This window comes from Solanum tuberosum, unplaced genomic scaffold, assembly GCF_000226075.1.
Source record: "Solanum tuberosum cultivar DM 1-3 516 R44 unplaced genomic scaffold, SolTub_3.0 scf00376, whole genome shotgun sequence".
Lineage (NCBI taxonomy): Eukaryota > Viridiplantae > Streptophyta > Magnoliopsida > Solanales > Solanaceae > Solanum > Solanum tuberosum.
In genome coordinates this window covers 222487-241091 of record NW_006239305.1, presented here as the reverse complement: position 1 = coordinate 241091, position 18605 = coordinate 222487, and the positions used below count along the sequence as shown (strand labels likewise).

General features: G+C 28.6%; 1 long non-coding RNA gene across 1 annotated transcript; it reads left to right on the top strand.

The window, feature by feature from the left end:
- Positions 1 to 8962: 8962 nt before the first annotated feature.
- Positions 8963 to 10709, top strand: LOC102588645 (uncharacterized). Its single transcript, XR_368480.2, has 3 exons — positions 8963 to 9187; positions 9890 to 10014; positions 10135 to 10709. It is a non-coding gene; the product is annotated as an uncharacterized lncRNA (long non-coding RNA).
- Positions 10710 to 18605: the final 7896 nt, after the last annotated feature.

Genomic DNA, 18605 nt, shown 5'->3' with positions numbered 1-18605 from the left:
TTTAAAATAAAAAAATAAAATAAAAAATGGTATCATTGGTTTTTAGCGAGATGAAATATTAATTATATATTAGTTAAAAATATTTATCCTAAAATTTATGGTAATGTTCCAACGCCGTATTAATTTGACAAATATTTATGATAGTTGCTTTTCTATTGGATAAACAACTACCCATATAATTTTAAATCTTTGTATCTTTCAAATCAAAAAACAAAATAAAAAATGGTATCATTGATTTTTAGCGAGATAAAATATTAATTATATAAAAATATTCATACTAAAATTTATGGTAATGTTTCAACACCGTATTAGATTGATAAATATTTATGATAATTATTTTTCTATTGAATAAATAACTACCCATCTAATTTTAATTCTTTGTTTCTTTCAAATAAAAAATTAAAAATAATAACATTGATGTTTAGTGAGATTAAATATTAATTATATATGAGTTAAAAATATTCATCCTAAAATTTATGATAATGTTCCAACACCTTGTTAAATCGATATTATTGCATAATAATTTATTAAACCTAAAAATAGAATAATTATTTAACAATAAATTTCATTCTAGTGATCATTTGTCCCTTTTATATTATTATATTTTTTAAATTTTGGTAAATATATTTTAAAGAAAATATTCCTTGAGGACTCCTAATTTTAAAAAATCCTTAGATTTCAATAAAAAAAAATTCCAATTAAATTATATAAAAATATTCAAGTTTGCATATTTCCAAGTAAATCCCTCAAAAAATCTCAAATCAAATTCACAATTATAGAATCCCCAAGTAATTCTTCAAGTAAGAAAATTCCTAAGTAAATCCCCAACAAAATTCACAGAACATGAATCCCAGATAATACCACATATATTTCTAGATAAATTTCCAAGTAATTATTTGCAAATAAATTTATCTAGGAATTTTCTTGCTAGAAGATAAAAAAATCCTTTTTTTTATTACTTGCGAATTTACCTATGAAAATAATACTTACAAATTATTTACCGCAAATAATTCCCTAGGTAATAATTTTGCGAAAAATGGCGCCAAATTTACCCACCAATTTTTCTAGGAAACTATTTTTCGCAGGTAAAAAAGTCTATAATTTAGGAATTTCATATTTCCTCATGAAAATTCGTAGAAAGTTTCTGCAGAAATAAACCCCAAGTAAAATTCGTAGGTAATTTACAGTTTTCTAGTAGTGGTAGTCCATCTCTATGTGCGAGTTATATATTTTTATATCTTTTTTCATGAGACATAGTGTATATCGAACAATAAATAAACAACTTAATCATTTATAACTATCATATTGATTAATTTTGCAAGAAATATTTGGTATACTTAAAGTTCATGTGATGAAAGTAAGACAAACATCGACTTTTAAATAAGACAAAGTACATCGATATTAATTCAAATACAAATATTTTGCGACGATTCTACATATTGTGTTTGTGTTTATATGTTGGATCGATCATGATTTTATGAGTTGATTTGTCTGCTCAGCTTATGGTCCCAACAATGTCATCGTTCATCAAGTACTAATCTAAATATATTCATAATTATAAATTATCTATAAATTTGAAATTATAAAAGCAGACCTGAAACCACGTGACAACTTGCATTCAGTATCCATTAATAATTTTACATGCTTCTCCTATTATATTCATCCCTTCAAAAAGCATCTCCTTTGTTTTAATTATGTCCCTTCTTGGTGGTCCAAAACACTTACTATTAAAAATCTCGTTTTGGTACACATTGACCAGGAACCAACAAGACAATTCATTGACAAACGAGATGCTCGAATGAAAGTGTGGGCATACTATGATAGATATGACTAGGAATGATGTTATATGGGGTAAGGTGAGAGTGGCTTCTGTGGCAAACACCATTAAGGAAATGAAAATGAGATGGTTCGGATAAGTGAAGAGGAGATGTGTGAATGCACCAGTAAAAAAAGTGTAAAAGGTTTGTGGTAGCAGAAATTAATTAGAAGAGGTAAAGGTAGGTCCAAAAAAAACTTGAAAGAGATGATTAGACATGCACGACATGACACAACTTCAATTGTCTAAGATCATGAACCTAGATAAGAGGGTTTGAAGGCTGAAAATTAGAGTAGAAGACTAGAAAATATATAGCCGAGTGTAAGCACACTTTATGTGGGAGTGGTAGGGGCTAGCCACCTCCTCTCCTTATTAATACTATTATATTTAGTAGTCGCATAATATCTCTTTTATGGTGTCCTATCTATCGAGAGTTCAGTTCAACATCATAAACTTTTTTATTTTTGTACGGGAGAGCTATTAACAAAATTACTATTTGTTGCTTTAATATTTGTTTTGTATATCTTGTTATTTTGCTGTCATATTTTTTTTGTAATTTTACTTTTAAAATATTTATTTTGAGTTGATGGTCTATTGAAGATAGTCTATTTACCCCACAAAGATAAGGATTTGATTTGCGTACATTCTACCCTCCTCAAATCTCACTAGCTTAATTATGGGATGTTTTTTTTTTGAGTTTTTCATTAATCAATTTATTAAATAATTAAAAAATCAATCATATTCATTACACATAATTATATTATATGAAAATTACAAAAAAAGCTCCACCTATTTGTATTCTCTAATTAAATAACATGTCTCCTCAACTTCCTTCTACTTAATTCTTATGATTTAAATCATCTATAAATAACAATCATCTATGGTGTTGTTGCATATTCATTTATATTTTCTCCAACTTCATATTGTTAGTATTTTTTTTTGTTTTTCAGCTTTATGAAGATTATAATAGATATATTTTTTAAAATTGCTTCTAGCCAAACAAAAGTTTATCAAGATGAAGAAAAAAGTTTGAAGCCGGTGTAAGATTCGTCAAAGGAGATGATTAAAAATTAATTTGCTACAAGTCATCAAAATGAAGAAGAAAGTTTAATGGCGGTGGAAGATTCATCAAAAGTTGGTCAGATTATAATTTGAAAAAGTAGAAGTTTCGATAATTTACAAATATATAGATGCACTTATTGTTGCTTATATAATATTTCAATTATTTATTTATCCATCAAGATATGTACCCTTCAAGAACAAGATTATATTACAAAGCACACTTTTTGTATCAAGGGCAACATCATCTTCAACTGACTATTTTGTTGCTTAAATAGTTTTTTTTGATATTTTCATCATACAAACTTTTGTCTTATGAAAATACTATCCATACTCTATCGATATATATTAGGCATAATACATAAATTGGACCCTTAACTTGACTTCAAATTATAACTTTGACCTTTAACTTTGTGAGTGCACAAATAGGCACTTTAACTATCCAAAACTTAAACAAAAAAACACTCGGATCCTACCTGGCAAAATGCGTGAAATACACTCAAATTAGGCGCGTCAGATGTAAAAATCGAGGGGGCCAACAGTAAAAAAAGCATTGAAAGGACAATTAAACCCTCTTTATATTTTTTTCAACAATTTTCCCCTCTTTTTTGCATTATTTGTTGTTCACTGCAAAACGCAAGTGACATTTAATAAAAAAAATTGTTATTGCGAAAAAAATTTATAATGAAGTTTTTTTTTGGCAAGATGGGTGAGTATACACTTGTAAAAGTCGAATGCAATTTAAGTTCGAAGGTTGTCGATCAATGAATCCGATCCACACTTAAGGGACTCCTTACATTTTGATTAGGTATCAGATTACTACTCAAATTTGACAAAAAATCTCTAAAAAATTCATTCAGACAATTAATCAAACACTTTAAGTGCACCATTTTACTTAATAATTTTTAGCACTGTATGTTCATTTTTTGGCCTCCAAAAATTACATAATTGTAATTTGCTATTCACTATGACAATCACAATACACAAAACACCCTGTTTTTCCATTAAGTATTTGACAACTTAAAGCACAAATACACTTTAACTAAAGAAAAGAAGGAGAAGTTCATTGATTGTCATGTCTTCCCATATTTATGGGCTGCTCTAAAATAATTTTGCAACAAAAACAATAGTAAAAAAATGTTGAAATGACAACTCTACCCCCGAATTCCGGTAACCCAAAACCCCTGTTCATTTTCTTCTTTTTCAGGCAAAATGCCACAAACAAGTACCTCAAACCCAGCCGTTCTCCTTCTTCCTCACACCGGAGCACAACCCATGAAGCAAACTAGCTTCGAGCTCGCTAAACCCACCAAATACCCGACCCCAAACCCATCAGATCCGCCATCCCCGGCGAGAATCATCACGAAACAACATTGCTGCAACCAGCAGCTCGAACCAGACACAAAACAGCAACCAAATGACCCCCCAAACCCCATGAAAACAGACCCAATGAGCTCCAAGCTAGCAAAACCATTAGGAGGAATTAATTTTGATTCTTGTATATAAATTAAAATTAATTTTGATTTTTTTTAGTTCTAAAATGATGTGTAAAATATTTAATTAGTTGGCAGCCATTGAGTGGCTCACTAATACAAACATGTTAATATGACATAATTTCTCGATCAAGATTCCATCATCTTTTGTTTAGTTTCATCCGCTTCTTTTCATTCTAATTTAGATGATATAATACATTTTTTTTTCTTTTTGTGGAATTGAATTGAATTGACTAAAAAAAGAGATGTGATCCCCTCCATTAAGTTTTTGATTCGTATCTGTTAACACTTATATAAAATTAGTCTATATATATGATTGTTGGATTCAATTTTTACAAAACATATAATTCTTTTAATTTAATGAAATTTTTCCGAATGAACCGAGTTTGTTCTGCCAATAACCAATTACAATGAACATATTTTCTTAAGGTTAAGAAATACTAAAAGTAGAAAAATATTTATACATAGAGAAAATTGATATTTGTTTAATTAAGTTGATTATGAAACTGTAAAGATGAGTTTACTCTCTTCATTAATTAATTTGTTTGATAATTAAAAAAATTATAATATTTATTACATCTCATAAATTACAAAAACCTCCATCATCACATTTTCTACTTAAATGACATATCTCCTCAACTCCTTTCTACGATTCTCTTCATTACCTCTACATTTAGTTTTCCCAAAATATAATGGCTTTAAATTTTAGTCTATCATTTGCACATGAGCTATTCAAGGGTTACATGTAGAACATTTTCACAGATGCATATGTTTTTCTCTATTTGTGGTTGTAAGCTTTTGGTAACAAGACATACTCTAACTTTGTTTTAAAAATTAAAAAAAAAAAGGAAAATACCTCCTTTCTACGATTCTCTTCATTACCTCTACATTTAGTTTTCCCAAAATATGATGGCTTTAAATTTTAGTCTATCATTTGCACATGAGCTATTCAAGGGTTACATGTAGAACATTTTCACAGATGCATATGTTTTTCTCTATTTGTGGTTGTAAGCTTTTGGTAACAAGACATACTCTAACTTTGTTTTAAAAATTAAAAAAAAATAGGAAAATACTACTGTGTTACGTTGTTCTTTTTATTAGTTGGTTGATCCATCCCATGACTTACAAAAATCTTTATCTATTTATATTTTTTACTTAAATAACATGTCTCCTTCATATCCTTTTAGCTAATTCTTTCTCTCTCTTTTTAAGACTTCTTCCCATTTTCTTTCATTTATATAGCATGTATTAAAATTACTCAAAATTAAGTCATTTATCTATTACATAAATGAGCGCTATAAATAACTTTAAAAATGAATGATTTAGTTTCCTAATGACGTTGTGTACATATTCCGTATTCAAAAAGTCATTTCATTTATAATTATTTAACATTGTAAATGAGGGGCAAAAATGAAAGAATTTTTCAACATCTCTCTTAAACTTTGAACAATTCACTTATTTTGAACTATGAAAAATGGCTCAACAATTCACTTATTTTGAAATAGAGGGAGTATATATTATTTATTAACACCCAAGATTTTTAAAGTTTGTACTAAAATAATGAAATATATTTTTCTATTTTTTAACTTTTTAGTAATTAAATAAAACGACCATAGCGAAACATACAAAATCCACACTAAAAATGAATTGACGTACTATTTTAGTGAAATATATTGAGTTATAAAGATAAACGTTTTTATTTGTGTGAAGACGAAAAAGAATTATAAATAATTTCGATATGATATAAAAACAGACAATAGCAAAAACTATTATACAGTAAGAGTCCTACTTATTCTTTTTCTCCTTTTCAACAACAAATAGAAAATTATGAAGAAAATTAAGTTAGTATTTTAAAAAAAAATATAAAACATGTTTTTTCACCCCAACAAAATAATAAGAAAATTATATCTTATAAATTGAAACAATTATGATAAACATTTTAAAGTTTTTATCGAAGTATTGATCATATTTCTTCTTTTTTAGTATGTGCTACTTTATAAAAAAAATTGTCTCTAAAATAGTTATAATGATCGCGCGAAGCGCGAACATGTTAACTAGTATAAAATAAAGATAAAAGATGGAAGAATGATAAGAATTTGAGCACAATGGTTGTATGAATCAATACCCCCAACCACTATATTCTACAAAACACCAATTTTATAGAAAACAAAACACATTACTTATAGGCAATAATAGTTATATCAAAAATCAAAACATAATAGTTATATCAAAATCAAAACCTCTTATTAAGAACACCAAACAAACAATTACACTATAGAGATACCATTAAGAGGAATAATCCTCAAGCAAACAATCTTATCAAACATTGTCAAACAACAAAGGTCTTAGCCTCAAACTTCCTCAAGAATATACTCAATTCATGAGAATTCAACATATCAAAATAATCTCTAAATGATCTATTCTGCACATCTGCAAATATAGTCTAACCTAACTATTACATAAAAGGCCCATATGTCGCACATCAAAGAATTGCAAAAATAGCCTAAATTAGACTGCATGTGTAGTATGTGATGTAGTTTGCGTGAACACATCTCCCACTTGTGGTCGCATCCATTTCCACATCTCCAAAATAATGATCCTTGAAGTTATAAGTTGAATGTGGCTCGAGTTGTGGTCATAACCTCTCACTTGTTATCACATCAAGCTTAGCATCATCAACACCTTGACCTTGAAATTATAGGCTAAATGTGGCTCGAGTTGCGGTCACAATCTCTCACTTGTTGTCACATCAAGCTTAGCATCTCACATAGCAAGTGAGTCCTTCTCCCTATTCCAAGTATTTCTTCAAGCGGAGTCTTGTACTTCCATTTTAATAGATTTTTGAGTTTCATGCATTCATTCCATACACTAATTTCCAAGACTATAAAATAGTGACTCGATGAAAAGTCTACGAACTTCTTAGCTCGGCTTCATATATACGTTTTTGATAAAATTCAAGTTGCATCAATTATATTGGATTTATCATTGTTGTTATTATAATGTCATTCCATTTTGACTAGCACTATTATACAATAAATTAAAGTTAAGAAGAGGAAATAAAGAAGACATTTTGTATGATAGAATACAATAATATATAAGTCAATTTATTCTAGAATGACATTTTAACTACCTTAAGATATATTACAAACATACGTGGTGCTAACGAGGTCCACTAAAATATATTAAGGAAAAGACAAGTTATGTCTTCATACATAGTATTATTATAAAGTTCTTTTTCTAATTAACCAATGATCAGAAAAAGAGATATAAAAGAATGATCAGATACTTTTTCAGCCAATAGGTTAGGTAGCTTCTTATTCATTCCAAGCAAATTAATCAAATACAATATAACATTATGAATTGACAAGATCTTGATTATCACTCACGACTCCTCACTACCATCAAAAGTTATTTCAATTTTATTGAATTTCATATATAATTTAGTGTTAATGACATGATTTATAATCATAAAAATTAAGATAAAAAAAAAGAAAGGAATGATAAGCTATATTATATTTGTAGTATATGAATCTTAAATATCAATTTCGGAGATTTACGAATTTCTTTAAAGCGGAAGTAAATCTGCAGCAATCACAACTCATGTCACTGATTGTCGAAAATTCTCACAAAGTGAATGAATTCGCTTTATCTGTAGCCTGGATATTCTTTAGGGATGCAAAAAGTTTCACAAATAATCCTAACCGTCATTTAATATGAAAATAAATAAATTCTTACACCATGGACTCGACCCAATAATTATTGCCAACAATAAATTATAATTCGTATTTATATTCCTTTCTCTATTTATTTATTACTTATATAGAAGTTATCATTATCGATCTATTTTATGTTGATAGTCAACGCACTATAACCTCTTTTTCCGACTTGAAACTCACTATGTTTCTTGAAGAAATATATAAAGTTTATTGGTTTGACTATGGTGTTATTTTATATTGTGTTGGTTTAATAAGTATAATATTTGAATAATTGTATTGTTTTCTGTTGTAACACTATGTCATGGATCTAAAATCAAAAGAATAACTTATAATAATATTTTTTTTAAAGATACGAGGGAAAATTATTAATAAAAAAATATAGGATAAAAAATAAAATAGAATTATTAAATAATAAATGAAGACAAAATAAGAAAAGAAAATATAACAACGCGATCATATCAAGTCATTACATAAAATGAAACTTTTAATTGTTAAATAACATAATGAATTTAACAATATGATACAACAAATTCAAAAATAATAATCAAAACTAACATTGTATCAGAAAAGTTCAAACAAATGTTATACAATAGATAACAACTAACAACCATCCAAACAACTGAACAAGTATTACTCCCTTCATTTCAATTTATTTGTCTTACTTTTCTTTTTAGTCCATTTCCAAAAAATAAAAAATTCTTTCATCTTTTGTAACAACTCTGTCATTTACTTGTACTGATACATATCAAGTTATAATATATATTATCTTGATTAATAAAAAATAAATTTAAAAAATACTATATAATATAAAGTCCCTCAACAACAATACTGCATAGCAGAAACAAACATTCCTATCCTCACTCTTTTTTTTTTCTCTCCCCATTAAGATCAATGGCTGTGGTAAACTCTCTTTCAACTACCTTTTCTAATTACAAAATCATTCTTTTACTACAAGAACAATAAGGCTGCCTGTCCACAGACAAGTGGTATTTGCAAGTATTCATGACAATATTTCAAACAACATCTCATCATCATCATCAACAACAACAATAACATCAACCAATCCGTGTCAAATCAAATTAACTTCGAAAAATGGGCTTAAGGTATTTTTATTTTTTTTAAATAATGGTGATGGTGGAATTCGATTCCTAAAACTTTTGTCTGCTTTGATATTATATCAAATTATATTAAGCCTAGAGTCTATTTTGATATGTATCAGAATATGACTCATCTCAACTATTATGAATTGATGTTGGACCTTCATATTAAATTGTCCATACATCATATGTCCAGTTTTGGACGTGAAATAGAAATGAATAGTTTCTTTATATGAATTTGAGCAATTCTTCATTCATGAGCTAAGTTTTGAATTGAGTTAAACGCATTTGGTAGAGTATTTCATGATTATCTTTGTTTATTTATCCTTCTTTCTGCTTAGAACGTATTGATTCAATCTAATAAGTAGGAGGACAAATCGTCATCCAATCTATAGATTATGTTTTCAAAATTTTGAAATAATATTTGGAGATTATTTTAAGTAAGTGATTGTTTATCAAACTTACACGTTATTTCAATTTCAAACTTGAAATATGAAATTTAAAGTTTTAAAAAAGATAATTTAGAAGTTTTCACTCAAAAAAACCTCAATTGTGTTTTCATGTTCAAACACAAAAACTTTGAATTTCTAATAGCCTTTATCAACTCAATTTCACTTATTAGTACTATTTTTTTTTTTCAAATATCAATCAATTCATGTAGAAACGTCTACTGATTTTTCGTAATATATTTATTATATGAATATTTAGGTATTTGAAGATAAGTCAACGGGTGTAGTTTGTTATAGAGATGAATATGGAGAAATCACATGTGAAGGATATGATGAAGGCCCTCGTTTTTGTCACCAACCCCCAAAGTCTCCTTCTAAATCAAGGTATATATATGTAACATTATTATTGTAATAATTAGAACATATATATACATATAATATTATTAATACAACCATATGATTAATTTATTTTTGATACTTACTATAACATGTTACAATATTCAGAGATGAAGAGATTGTAGAGCTCCTCCAAAGATTTTGGCTTCATATAGCTGATGATGCTGTGGAATGAAGAGACTTTGTGCATTCTTAACGGGCTAATAATCGACTCGATTATATATGGTTCAAGTTCAAGCTAATTAGATATTGTTATATGAATATTATGTATTCATTTTGTTCTATTCAAAACAGTCAAAGGAGCAAGCATCACATGATCCCACAAACATTGGATCTACCACTTCATTTTAATTGATATCAAACATTACATATAAATCTCATCACCAAATCTTGATCAACTATTACACTTGTATTGAACTTACTTACTATGAAGTGCCATTCAACATTACTAGTAACTTTTGTACTAGCCCTCATCTTGATTCAACTACATTCAGGGCCTAATACTGCTACAGAAGCAGCTCGATTCGTTTTCTCATCATCAGAAACTTTGCCTTCTTCAACATCGCAAAAGCTCAAAGTTGATGAACATGGAAGAATTAGTGAGAAACAACCACTCAAGAAAGTTAAATCAAGCTTTAGAAGAATACCACGAAGCAGATCCAATCCTACGCAAAACAAGTAGTCATTTGCCACTAAAGAAAGTTAAATCAAGCTTTAGAAGAATACCACGAAGCAGATCCAATCCTAATGTATCGCGCGTTGATAGGATGACTGAAAGAAGGATCATAGAGCAAAAAAGAGTGTCTTCAAGGCATTTCTTTTGTTCAATATTTAATGTAGCTTAGCTTGCTGCTATTAGATGTTAGTTTCTTCATAGGACAGTCCACTTAGCATCCAATTTTGTTCATTTGTAGCAACACATAGTTTTCTTAGTAATTTTCACTGTTGTAAACTTTTTTATATCAATGTGCATTTAAGTCCCACCTGTTTTTTGTTAAGTTTGTGACTATGCATATGTATCTTGCTACTTTGTTGTCTCTTTTCTTACAATTCTGCGTCAGATACTTTCCTTTTGAACCAAGGGTTTATCAGGTCGGGGTAAGGTCTGAGTACATCCATAGACCTGGCCACGTGTGACATTACACTGGGTATGTAGTTGTTGTATTCTAATCACTATGCATCTGTATCTTGCTACTTTGTTGTCCCTTTTCTTACAATCCTGCGTCAGATACTTTTGTTTTGAGTCGAGAGTCTATCAGAAACAATCTCACTACCTTAAAAGGTATAGGGTAAGAATCTGAGTATATTCTACCCTTCCCAGACCCTATGTGTGGGATTATACTGAATATGTTGTTGTATTCTGACTATGCATCTCATTTTCTGCTCCGCGCACATTAAACTATGTTGGTTAAGCCATTGACTAGATAGAAATACCAGGATGCACAAAAGATAGAAAAATCACATGCCTAAGGAGATCCCAAACAGAGAAAAATTGATTATTTCAAAATGTTTGTACTTATGTTGCTTCTAATTGATATTCTTATATCCTTCCAACGATATATTATTTGTAAAATTTCAATTTCTGAAAATATCTTTCTAAGGATACATTATTTGTAAAATTCAGATATCGGATTAAGGAGATATCACTGTGTAGTCCATCTCTATGTGCGAGTGATATATTTTTATATCTTTTTTCACGAGACATAGTGTATATCGAATGATAAAAAGTTTTTGGCCAAAAACATCCTTAAACTATACCCCAAACTTAAACAACATCCTTAAAATATCTTTTTTGGCAAAAAACATTCTCTAAGTATTTGAAAGTTAACAATTTCCTTCCTTCTGTTAGATATCGTCAAAAAACTAAGGGATCCTACAAAAACATGAGCCGTTCACGTGACTATCAACAAAAGTTTTCCTGCATAATTTCATTGCCTGCTATAAGAAGTTCCTGAAAAAAAAATTAAAAATCTTAGACACCATTGGTTACTGAAACAAAAAATGTTTGGAAGGTGTGAGGATACATGATCTGCTCTTTTCCTCATTTAGTAACGGAAGAAGCTGGAGCTTAGTTATCTTTACCTTTTTCAAAGGCAAATTATATTTAGATCAATAAATTTTTGGGCAATCTAATATTGAAGTGATCAAAATATTGATTATGTCTCGCATTTGAGTTTCATTCTACATTATTAGAAGCGGAAGTCACCAACAAACGCCTCTTCTAACATATTCAATTAAGAAGAAACATATTTCAACTAATAATATTTTTAATATCAAATTACATGAAAAAAATATTGTCAAATCAAAAGATTTTGAATAATGCTAAACTCAATTACCGAAAAAGTTCACGATAGTATTTTTGGCCTATCTTAGAATAATAATTAAGAAGGGATGACTTCATTTTCGTGAGATCTGTTAGTTTTCTGATAAATTCTAGTAGAAGGATGAAAATTGTTCACTTTAAAATACTTGAAGGATGTTTTCTACTAAGAATGATACTTTAAAGATGTAGCTTAAGGATGATTTTGACCAAAAACTCAACGATAAACAATTTAATCATTTAGAACTATCATACTGATTAATTTTGCAAGAAATATTTGGTATACTTAAAGTTCATGTGATGAAAGTAAGACAAACATCAACTTTTAAACAAGACAAAGTAGAGAAAATGATCAAAATGGTCCGATGTATTGGGGTTACTTTGTTTTGGTCCTTAATATATTCTAGGTGATTGAAATAGTCATTCATGTATGATAAAATGTGTTCAATTTAGTCTTTTACCCTAACCTTAACAATTTATTCCCAAAAATTGTTAAATATAACTGTGGGGCCCACATATCTTACAAAATCCACTATTTTTACCATCTTTATTAGCTCAAAGAAAGAGTTTCAATCTTTTTATAATAATTATTTTGTAATTGTATGGTTAGATGTTAGAGAAAATAGTGTTTTAGAATTCATGAAACTCTTTCTTTGAGCTAATAAAGATGGTAAAAATGGTGGATTTTGTAAGATATGTGGGCCCCACAGTTATATTTTAACAGTTTTTGGGGATAAAATTGTTAAGTTTAGGGTAAAAAACTAAAATTGAACACATTTTGTCATACATGAAGGACTATTTCAATCATTCTAGAATATATTAAAGACCAAAATAAAGTAACCTCAATACATCAAGGACCATTTTGATCATTTTCTCAGACAAAGTACATCGATGTTAATTCAGATACATATATTTTGCGACGATTCTACATATTGTGTTTGCGTTTATATGTTGGATCGATCATGATTTTATGAGTTGATTTGTCATCCCTGCTCACTTTATGGTCCCAACAATGTCATCGTTCATCAAGTACCTATCTAAATATATTCATAATTATAAATTATCTATAAATTTGAACAATTATAAAAAGCAGACCTGAAACCACGTGACAACTTGCATTCAGTATCCATTAATAATTTTACATGCTTCTCCTATTATATTCATCCCTTCAAAAAGCATCTCCTTTGTTTTAAGTAATTATTTCCCGTCTTGGTGGTCCAAACACTTATTATTTAATAAATCTCGTTTTGGTACACATTGACCAGGAATCAACAAGACAATATCACTGACAAAAGAGGATGCTCGAATGAATGTGTGGACATATTATGATAGATATGATTAGGAATGATGTTATATGGGGTAAGGTGAGAGTGGCCTTTGTAGCGAATAACATGAAGGAAATGAAAATAAAATGGTTCGAACAAGTTAATAGGAGATGTGTGGATGCACTAGTAAAAAGGTGTGAAAGGTTTTTTGTAGCAGAAATTAGAAGAGGTAAAAGTAGGCCCAAAAAAACTTGAAAGAGATGATTAGACATGCACGACATGACACAATTTCAGTTCTTGTCTGAGATCATAAACTTAGATAAAAGGGTTTGAAGGTCGAGAATAATTAGGGTAGATCAAGATTAGAAGATACCCGAGTATAGTGGCACTTTATGTGGGAGAGGTAGGGGGCTAGCCACCTCCTCTCCTTATTAATACTATTATATTTAGTAGTCACATAATATCTCTTTTATGGTGTCCTATCTATCGAGAGTTCAATTCAACATCATAAATTTTTTTGTTTTTGTGTGGGAGAGCTATTAACAAAATTACTATTTGTTGCTTTAATATTTGTTTTGTATATCTTGTTATTTTGCGGTCATATTTTTTTTGTAATTTTACTTTAGGAATATTTATTTTGAGTTGATGGTCTATCGAAGGTAATCTATTTGCCCCACAAAGATAAGGATTTGATTTGCGTACATCCTACCCTCCTCAAATCTCACTAGCTTAATTATGGGATGATTCAATATCAAATACAAAAAAAACAAAGAATATAAAATAAAGATAAGAGATGGAAGAATGATAAGAATTGAGCACAATGGTTGTATGAATCAATATCCCCAACCACTATATTCTACAAAACACCAATTCTATAGAAAACAAAACACATTACTTGTAGGTAATAATAGTTATATCAAAAATCAAAACATAATAGTTATATCAAAATCAAAGCCTCCTATTAAGAACACCAAACAAGCAATTACACTATAGAGACACCATCAAGAGAAATAATCCTCAAGCAAACAGTCTCATCAAACATTATCAAACAACAAAGGTCTTAGCCTCAAACTTCCTCAAGAATATACTCAATTCATGAGAATTCAACATATCAAAATAATCTAAGTCTAAATGATCTATTCTGACTTATTTATAGTCTAATCTAACTATTACATAAAAGGCCCATATGTCGCACATCAAAGAATTGCAAAAATAGCCTAAATTGGACTGCATGTGTAGTATATGATGTAATTTGCGTGAACACATCTCCCACTTGTGGTCGCATCCATTTCCACATCTCCAAAACAATGATCCTTGAAGTTATAGGTTGAATGTGGCTCGAGTTGTGGTCATAACCTCTCACTTGTTATCACATCAAGCTTAGAATCATCAACACCTTGAACCTTGAAATTATAGGCTAAAGGTTGCTCGAGTTGCGGTCACAATCTCTCACTTGTTGTCACATCAAGCTTAGCATCTCACATCGCAAGTGAGTCCTTCTCCCTACTCCAAGTATTTCTTCAAGCGGAGTCTTGTACTTCCATAAATAGAGTTTTGAGTTTCATGCATTCTTTCCAAACACTAATTTCCAAGCCTATAAAATAGTGACTCGATGAAAAGTCTACGAACTTCTTAATTAGCTCGGCTTCATATACAAGTTTTTGATAAAATTCAACTTGCATCAATATTCATATTGAATTTATCAATATTGTTGTTATTATAATGTCATTCCATTTTGCCTAGTACTATTATACAATAAACGGAAAAGGGTTAAAATTGCCCCTGAACTATGCGAAATAGACTACTTATACCCTTCTTTACATTTTGAGATAAAAAATACCCCCGTTGTTATCCCTAGAGACCACAAATACCCCTACAAAAGTTAATAACCCAAATTGTTAATGACATGGCAAACCATGTGGGACTGATCTCTCCACCTAAGCTGCCAACTAGGATTTCCAACAATTAGAAATCCTTCTAAAATTAGAAATAAATCTTTTATTTTTAATTACATAAAAACTATTTATATTTTTAATTAAAACCTTTTATTTTTAATTACGTAAATATTTACCACTCTTTATTAATATTTATATTTATTGCCGTTAAAAGTTATTTTTTCATCGTAGTTTAACTATTAACCAAGTATATTTCCACTTGATAAATAACTAATATATAATATATCTAACTTGATAGGATGATTTTTTGGTATAACATACCTATATCATCTGTATGTATGAGGGGAAATTTACGGCTCAATAATATTAACTTTGTTCTTGTTTTTTTTTGTTGGATTAATACAATTTTAGGAGATTTAGATTAAAAAAAAAAGTTAGTGGCAATCCTAATTGGCAGCTTAGGTGGAAGGATCAGTCACACATGGCTTGCCATGTCATTAAAAATTTGGGTTGTTAACTTTTGAGGGGTAGTTGTGGTCTCTACAGATAAGAGTGAGGGTATTTTTGAGCTCAAAATGTAACGGAGGGTATAAGTGGTCTATTTCACATAGTTCAAGGGCAATTTTAACCCTTTTCCGTACAATAAATTAAAGTTAATAAGAGGAAATAAAGAAGACGTTTTGTATGATAGAATACAATAATATATAAGTCAATTTATTCTAGAATGACATTTTAACTACCTTAAGAAGTTGTTATATTACAAACATACGTGGTGCTAACGAGGTCCACTAAAATATATTAAGGAAAAGACAAGTTATGTCTTCATACATAGTATTATTGTAAGTTCATTTTTCTAGTTAACCAATGATCAGATAAAGAGATATAAAAGAATGATCAAATACTTTTTCAGCCAATAGGTTAGGTAGCTTCTTATTCATTCCAAGCAAATTAATCAAATACAATATAACAATATTAATTGACAAGATCTTAATTATCATTTATGACTCCTCACCACCATCAAAAGTTATTTCAATTTTATTGAATTTCATATATAATTTAGTTTTAATGACATGATTTATAATCATAAAAATTAAGATTAAAAAAAGAAAGGAATGATAAGCTATATTATATTTGTAGTATATGAATCGTAAATATCAGTTTCAGAGATTTATGGATTTCTTCAAAGCGGAAGCGAATTTGTAGCAATCACGATTCGTATCACTGGTTGTCGAAAATTCTTACAAAGTGAATGAATTCCCTTTAGGGATGTAAAAAGTTTCATTAATAATCCTAACCGTCATTTAATATGAAAAGAAATATTTTCTTACACCATGGATTCGACCCAATAATTATTGCCAACAATAAATTATAATTCATATTTATATATATTCCTTTCGCTATTTATTTATTACTTATATAGAAGTTATCATTATCGATCTATTTTATGTTGATAGTCAACGCACTATAACCTCTTTTTCCGACTTGAAACTCACTATGTTTCTTGAAGAAATATATATAGTTTATTGGTTTGACTATGGTGTTATTTTATATTGTGTTGGTTTAATAAGTATAATATTTGGATAATTGTATTGTTTTCTGTTGTAACACTATGTCATAGATCTAAAATCTAAAGAATAAACTTATAATAATATTTTTTTTAAAGATACGACGGAAAATTATTATTAAAAAAATATAGGATAAAGAATAAAATAGAATTATTAAACAATAAATGAAGACAAAATAAGAAAAGAAAATATAACAACGCGATCACATCAAGTCATTACATAAAACGAAACTTTTAATTGTTAAATAACATAATGAATTTAACAATATGATACAACAAAATTCAAAAAATAATAATCAAAACTAACATTGTATCAGAAAAGTTCAAACAATGTTATACAATAGATAACAACTAGGGGTGTACATGGCCGGGTTGGTTCGGGTTTTTCAATTATTAAACCAAACCATTTGTGTCGGATTTTTAAATTTATAAACCAAACCAAACCAATAAAACTTGGGTTTTTCAACCTCGGGTTTTTTCGGGTTTTTCGGGTTGTTTCGGGTTTTTCTGGTAAAGTATTCATACAAACATATAATTTACTTGTACTTCAAATATTTCTTTAGTCTTACCAAAATACAACACAATAAGTTGTTTCTTAAAAATATGACACAATATGATATGATTAATGACACTAAAATATCCAACAAAAATAATAATAATGAAATCACGTAAAACAAATATTGCAAATTAACAAATCATAATGAAAATGATCATAATTTAAAAGTACTAAATCATGCTAAAATTAAGTTTGATAAGTATCAGTTACATGGCTAAATATTAAAGAAAATTAAAATTATATTATGTATTTTAATTGTCTAAACCAATGTAAAACTAAAGAACAAATACTCAATATTATTGTCATTCTTAGTGTTGAATTGATTTTCTTTTTGTATTAGTATTAATTTGATTTTGATATAAGCTTTATTATAATTATCAACATGTACATCTGTGGACTATAATCTTTATTGGCCCATTCATAATTCTAAGTTTCAAACTTGAAATAATATATTAAAAGATAAAAAACTATAGAAAAGTATAAGAAATATTTAAAAATTATATCAAAGTAAATATTTTTATGTATAAAATAAATTTTAAAATTATATATATAAATTCGGGTTGGTTTGGTCTCGGGTTGATTTTTTTTAGTTAAAACCAAACCAACCCAAATATAGTCAGGTTTTTTTTTCAAAACCAAACCAAGTCAAACCAAACCACTTGTCGAGTTTTTTTTTCGGGTTGACTCGGTTTGCGGTTTGGTTCGGTTTTGTACACCCCTAATAACAACCATCTAAACAACTAAACAAGTATTACTCCCTTCATTTCAATTTATTTGTCTTACTTTTCTTTTTAGTCCATTTCCAAAAAAACAAAAAATTCTTTCGTCTTTTGTAACAACTCTGTCATTTACTTGTACTGATACATATCAAGTTATAATATATATTATCTTGATTAATAAAAAATAAATTTAAAAAATACTATATAATATAAAGTCCCTCCAAAGTCCCTCAACAACAATACTGTATAGCAGAAACAAA